Source organism: Carlito syrichta, unplaced genomic scaffold, assembly GCF_000164805.1.
Source record: "Carlito syrichta isolate Samal-C Ts95f unplaced genomic scaffold, Tarsius_syrichta-2.0.1 Scaffold312739, whole genome shotgun sequence".
NCBI classification, from domain to species: Eukaryota; Metazoa; Chordata; class Mammalia; order Primates; family Tarsiidae; genus Carlito; species Carlito syrichta.
The window spans coordinates 1,227,628-1,234,333 of record NW_007256835.1 but is presented as its reverse complement, the minus strand read 5'-3'; the positions used below and the strand labels follow the sequence as shown (position 1 = coordinate 1,234,333).

At 40.8% G+C, this 6,706-nt stretch overlaps 1 protein-coding gene across 1 annotated transcript in view; it reads left to right on the top strand.

Moving 5' to 3' along the window:
• Nucleotides 1–6,706, top strand: part of TANGO6 (transport and golgi organization 6 homolog) — a 237,730-nt gene that overhangs the window by 121,081 nt on the left and 109,943 nt on the right. The gene's annotated exons all lie outside the window — the stretch shown is intronic.

Sequence of the window (6,706 nt, the reverse complement as noted above, 5' to 3'; positions counted from 1 at the left end):
GCCACTGCACTCCAGTCTAGGTGACAGAGTGAGACTCCAACTAAAAAAAAAAAAAAAAAATTGTAATACTCAATAAGAGGAATACAAGTCACATTTGACTTCTGCCATTACAAGAGGTGCTCAAAGTGGTTACCATCAACATACAGACACTTCTGATTACAGTGAACATCTCTTAAAATGTGTATACTTTTTAAGTATGACAGTTGCTCAAAAGATGGTGTTAATCAAGTGAATGCTAGCATCACCATGGGACAGGCAGGTCAGTTAAAGAAAATGACAGAAGCACAGTTGAGTGAATGTCATACTACACATTGCTATCATAATTTAATTCAACTTTGAAAAGTAATACATAGATAACATTGCTTAAAGTGTGTATACTTTTTTTGGTACCCCCTGTATATTTTTTTGAGTCAGAGTCTCACCCTCACTCAAGCTAGAGTGCAGTGGCACAATCACAGCTACTGCAACCTTGACCTGTTTGGCTCAGGTGATCCTTCTGCCTCAGGCGTTTAAGTAGCTGGAACTACAGCACATGCCACCACGTACAGCTTAATTTTTTATTTATTGTAGAGACAAGGTCTCACCAAGTTGCCTAGGCTGGTCTCAAGCTTCTGGGCGCAGGCAATCCTCTTGCCTCTGCCTCCCAAAGTGCTGGGATTACAGATGTGAGCCACTGTGCCTGGTATTAGTCTTATACTTTTTTAAAACTAATTTTATAACCTCTTAATATCAGGTACTTACCTAAATAAGAACCTTATAGTTAAATACATGAATGTCTTCTCAGTTACTCAGAAGATATGGCTGTTTGTATTAAATTAATGACAGTAAATTAATCTTATTTACCAAATAATTACATAAAGATCATATTGTTTTAGGCTGGTTTTACAACTTTATGGACTTAAACAACCCCTAGAGGCAAATATAAAACTGTCTGACCACTAAACCTAGGCAATGACGTATACTGATGATTTTGAAGATATTTCTTTTTTTTTTGAATTGGAGTCTCACTCTGTTGCCCAGGTTGAAGTGCAGTGGCATGCTCACAGCCACCACAGCCTCGACCTGCTGGACTCAGGTGATCCTTCCACCTCAGCCTTCTATGTAGCTTGAACTACAGGCATGCACCATCACACTCAGCTGAGATTTCCCTTTTTTTCTTTTTTTTTTGTGTTGGAGTCTCACTCTGTCGCCCAGACTGGAATGCAGTGGCACGCTCCTGGCTACCGAAGCCTCGACCTGCTGGGCTCCGGTGATCCTTCCACCTCAGCCTTCCAAGTAGCTGGAAGTACAGGCACGCGCTACCATGCCCGGCTAATTTTTGACTTATTGTAGAGACGAGGTCTCGCTGCCCAGGCGGGTCTCGAACCCGCGGGCTCAGGCAATCCACTCACCTCGGCCTCCCAAAGCGTGGGACTACAGGCTGAGCCACCGAGCCCGGCAAAATTTCACATTTTATTACCTATTTTTAAACCAGTTAATTTATTCAAATCACATGAACTAAAAACCACATTTGGGCTACTTATTTTATATTTTATATATGAGTGTCCATTTATCTAAATAACAATTTTTAGGGATTTTTGGCTTACTATGTCAAATTTTATTATGTAAACACCATATACCAGTATATGTGTATATGTGTAACACATTTAAACACACACACACACACACACACACACACACACACACACACACACACACATACACACAAAAGATCTTATAACTTTTATTTTAGAATTTTAATCATGAGATAGTAAAATGTCAACTTACTGGTTTGTCACATGCAATTGGTTCTAAATTATTCTTTTGACCTATTGGGAAAAGGATAAATTTTAGAATTTTTTGTTTGTTTGTTTTTTGGTTTTTTTTTGAGTTGGAATCTCACTCCATCGCCCAGACTGGAGTGCAGTGGCCGCTCCCAGCCACTGCAACCTCGACCTCCTGGGCTCCAGCAATCCTTCTGCCTCAGCCTTCGAAGTAGCTGGAATTACAGGCGCTTGCTACCATGCCCGGCTAATTTTTTGATTTATTGTAGAGATGAGGTCTCGCCAAGTTGCCCAAGCAGGTCTCAAACCCGCGGGCTCAGGCAATCCACTCACCTCAGCCTCCCAAAGCGTGGGATTACAATCTGAGCCACCAAGCCCAGCTAGAATTTTGTTTTAATAAGCAATTTTATAAAGTCTATGAACCAAATTTTGGATAAAGCACTTTGAGATTGTACTCAATATATTAGATTAGACAAAGAATAGTTAACTGTGAAAATGTGACTGAATTATGTGAGGAAGCCCAGAAGATAAGAACTGTTTTTTTTAAAAAAATTATTATTTTAACCAAGTCTGTAAGGCATTTTCTTGGTCTCAATTTTTTCCCTTGAATATAAGAATGTTGTCATTCCTTTTAGGATAGGAAGGAATTTTTTAAAATATGAGAATTTTTTTTTTTTGAGTTGGAGTCTCACTCTGTCACCCAGACTGGAGTGCAGTGGCCGCTCCCGGCCACCGTAGCCTCGATCTGCTGGGCTCTGGCGATCCTTCTGCCTCAGCTTTCCAAGTAGCCGGAATTACAGGCATGTGCCACCACGCCCGACTGATTTTTTGATTTATTGTAGAGATGAGGTCTTGCTGCCCACTTTAAAAAAATTTTTTATTTTATTACTTTTAAGAAGCACCATGTAGGCCAAAATGATTTTTTTTTGAGTTGGAGTCTCATTCTGTCACCCAGGCTGGAGTACAGTGGCATGGTCACAGCCACCGCAGACTCTACCTGCTGGTCTTATGTGATCTTTCTGCCTCAGCCTTCCACGTAGTTGGGACTACAGGCCTGAGCCACCACATCCAGCTAATTTTTTGATTTATTGTAGAGACAAGGTGTCACCATGTTGCCCAGGATGGTCTCAAACCCTGGACCCAGGTAGTCCTCTCGCCTCTGCTTCTCAAAGTGCTAGGATTATAGACGTGAGCCACCACACCCAACCTAAAATGATTTCTAGAAAATATCTGCAGGAGTTGAAGTGTTTTTACTTAGATGGTTGGTATGCCAGAACAGCTTGGAAAAGAGACTTTAGCTTAGAGGAATATAATGATGAGGAATTGTAAGAAGGAGAGGGAAAAGCTCCAGAGAAGAAAGAGTTGCAGCTAGCTTTGAGACAGTATTTTATAGTGAGGCAGTCTTTGAGTCCTGAGTTGTCATTTTTTCAGCCTCAAGATGTCGGTTGAGATATGAGTTTTATTTGGAATGCATGATTTTATAGCCATGGTCTTTTAGTTTAGTTTTAAGTACAACAGACTGAATGATCTCTATAATGTTTGAACATGTTACCAGCTTGAGTCCCAGAATATATCTTGGCATGTTTTTGAACTTTGAAAGCCCATGTGTAATTAAATTTATCTAGGTGACTTGGTTTAATGTTGAATATACAAAAGCCAATTTAAATGCAAGCACTGAATATGCAAAAGCCAAATAAACACAAATGTCAGTGGAAAATAAAGTGTTCACTTACCAAGAAGGACAATAAACTGCCTTTTCCAACCGAAGGGAAAAAAATCCTTTCACCAATGCCTCAACTTGAAGGAAAAAACTCTCTTCACCCAGACCTCACAGCTGAGGTCTGTCTGCCAGGAGGAAAAGAGACCTCTCCAAAAGGAGATCTCCCAGCCAATGGTGGAAAGACCCCTCTCCAACCAAATCCCAAATAAAACAGAACTTGACCAAAACCAGGAGTTTGGGCCAAGAGAGATTCACCAGGAGGAAAAGAGCCAACCTGTGGAAATGAGGGTGCTGAAAGAGCCACACTGTGGGTACCTCATGCTGTAGTTCTAAGGGCCAATGATTTTTGTTGAGTCAGCTTAGGAATCCTGCTTCTGACATCAAGTATGTTGAAATGAAATGAAATATAGACTAATCTCTAAATTTAAAACATTTTTTGGGAAGTAAGAATTGCATTTCAGGACATACACACAGACGGTTTGTCTGAAGAAGAGAAAGTTGGAGGTTTTATAAAAGAGAACTGTTACATATTGTTCTGAAAGAAAGTTCATTGGCACTAGTAAAGTTTTAAGGAGTTGGCAAGCTCTAATTGGTGAGTAGCAGCAGTGGGTAAAACTAGTCTTAGACTCACAGCAGGTTTGTTTCAGTAGTTGTTAGATAAAACTGGTTTTAGACTACAGTAGACAGTTTCAGCTCAGCCAAGCATGTAGAGAATTATATTTTGGAGCAATGTTGTGTGCCCTGAATGCTTTTGTTCCCTAGACTCTCGACTCTGTTTTAGTGGGCATGACAAGAGGGATTGAATTTGTATGATCAACTTTCACATAGTTGTCCTAGTGGGTGTGAAGTGGTCTCTCATTGTGATTTTGATTTTCGTTTCTCTAATGACTAATAATGTTGAGGATGTTTTTATGAGTTCATTGTTTATTTGTAAATCTTCTTTAGAAAAATGTCTTTACAGATTCTTTGCCCATTTTTATCATTCATTTAAAAAATTTTTTTTGAATTATTATTTTTTTGAGTTGGAGTCTCACTCTTTTGCCCAGGCTGGAGTGCAGTGGCATGATCATGGCTCACCACAGCCCTAAACTCCTGGGCTGAAGTGATCCTCCCACTCAGCCATCTGGGTAGGTGGGACTACAGGTGTTTGCCACCAAGCCCAGTTAATTTTGTTGTTGTTGTTGAGACAAGGCCTTGCTATGTTGCCTCAGCCTCTCAAAGTTCTGGGTCTACAGGTATGAGCCACCATACCCGACCTCTTTGCCCATTTTTATATTGGGTTATTTTTCTTTTTGTCATTGACTTATAACCATTTAAAAATATATCTTGGAGAAAAGTATTTTATCAAGTTTGCGATTTGCAGATATTTTCTGCCATCCTGTGGATTGTCTTTTCTCTTACACGATGGTGTCATTTGAAACACAAGGCCGAGCTCAGTGGCTCAGCCTGTAATTCCAGCACTTTGGGAGGCTGAGGCGAGTGGACTGCCTGAGCCCGTGGGTTCAAGACCAGCCCGAGAACTTGACGAGACCGTATCTCTACAATAAATCAAAAATTAGCTGGGTGTGGTAGTGTGCACCTGTAGTTCCAGTTACTTGGAAGGCTGAGGTGAAAGGATTGACAGAGCCCAGCAGATTGACGCTGTGGTGACCATGAGTGTGCCGCTGTGGTGGCCGTGAGTGTGCCACTGCACTCCAGCCTGGGCGACAGAATGAGATTCCCAACTCAAAAAAAAGAGAAAGAAACACAAACATTTTTACTTTTGATGAAGTCTAATTTGTCTTTCATTGCTTGCACTTTTGTTGTCTTTTCTAAGAAATTATTGCCTAACTCAAGATAATGAAATGTCTGTGTTTTCCTTCGAAGAGTTTTATAGGTTTCGCTCTTACATTTAGGTCTATGACTCATTTTGAGTTAAGTTTGGGTATGATGTGAGATATCCCATTTTATAGCTAAAGATTTTAATACTTTGATAGATTAAGTTTCTTTTCCAATATTACACAGCAAGTAATTTGTTGTTTTTTTTTTGAGTTGGAGTCTCACTCTATTGCCCAGACTAGAGTGCAGTGGCCGCTCCCGGCCACTGCAGCCTCAACCTGCTGGGCTCTGGTAATCCTTCCACTTCAGCCTTCAAAGTAGCTGGAACTACAGGCACGTGCTACCACGCCCCACTAATTTTTGACTTACTGTAGATATGAGGTCTCGCCAAGTTGCCCAGGTGGGTCTCGAACCGGCGGGCTCAGGCAATCCACTCACCTCAGCCTCCCACAGCGCTGGGATTACAGGCTGAGCCACCGAGCCCGGCTGCAGCAAGTAATTTGAACTGTGTTTTGGCCTCTAAATCTTATTCCTCCCAAGCCCAGCCCCGGTATACTAGGTTATTTCTCTAGAACATTTCAAATAGTGGTAGAAATTGGCCCTATTGTTGTGTTTTTAAAATTAAAAATAGCCGGGCTCGGTGGCTCAGCCTGTAATTCCAGCGCTTTGGGAGTCTGAGGTGAGTGGATTGCCTGAGCCGGTGGGTTCGAGACCCGCCTGGGCAAGTTGGCAAGACCTCATCTCTACAATAAATCGAAAAAAAAATCAGCCGGGCATGGTAGTGCGTGCCTGTAGTTCTGGCTACTCGGAAGGCTGAGGCGGAAGGATCGCCGGAGCCCAGCAGGTCGAGGCTGCGGTGGCCGGGAGCGGCCACTGCACTCCAGTCTGTGCAATGGAGTGAGACTCCAACTCAAAAAACAAAATAATAATTAAAAATAATATATTATGATTATTAAAATATTTATTAAAATTGAACAATGTTTAATCATCCAGAAAACTTTGTTTCTGTCAACAAGCCTGAAATATAAAAATAACTGATATTATAATTCTTCTTTGATAAATGAAGAATTGATTTGCCTACAATCACAAAAGTTGAGAGAGTGGTATAACTGGGATGTAGCCATCACACAAGCATTCTCATTCTCTTGTACCTTATTTTTCTACAGTTCAAGTGTTATATATGATGCCTCCTTTCCCTCTCCCAAATAAGAGATTGCATTTCAAAACCCAAACTGTTGAGTTTTACACTAATTTCATTTTAGGAATATCTGTCCAGTGATTTCCTCTATCAATCAAAGATTGATACATTCACATTTGCATAAGAATATTTAGCATGTAAGTAAAGATGCTAAATATTTAGCATGTAAATAAAGATGCTAAATATTTAGCATCTTACATGTCAGTA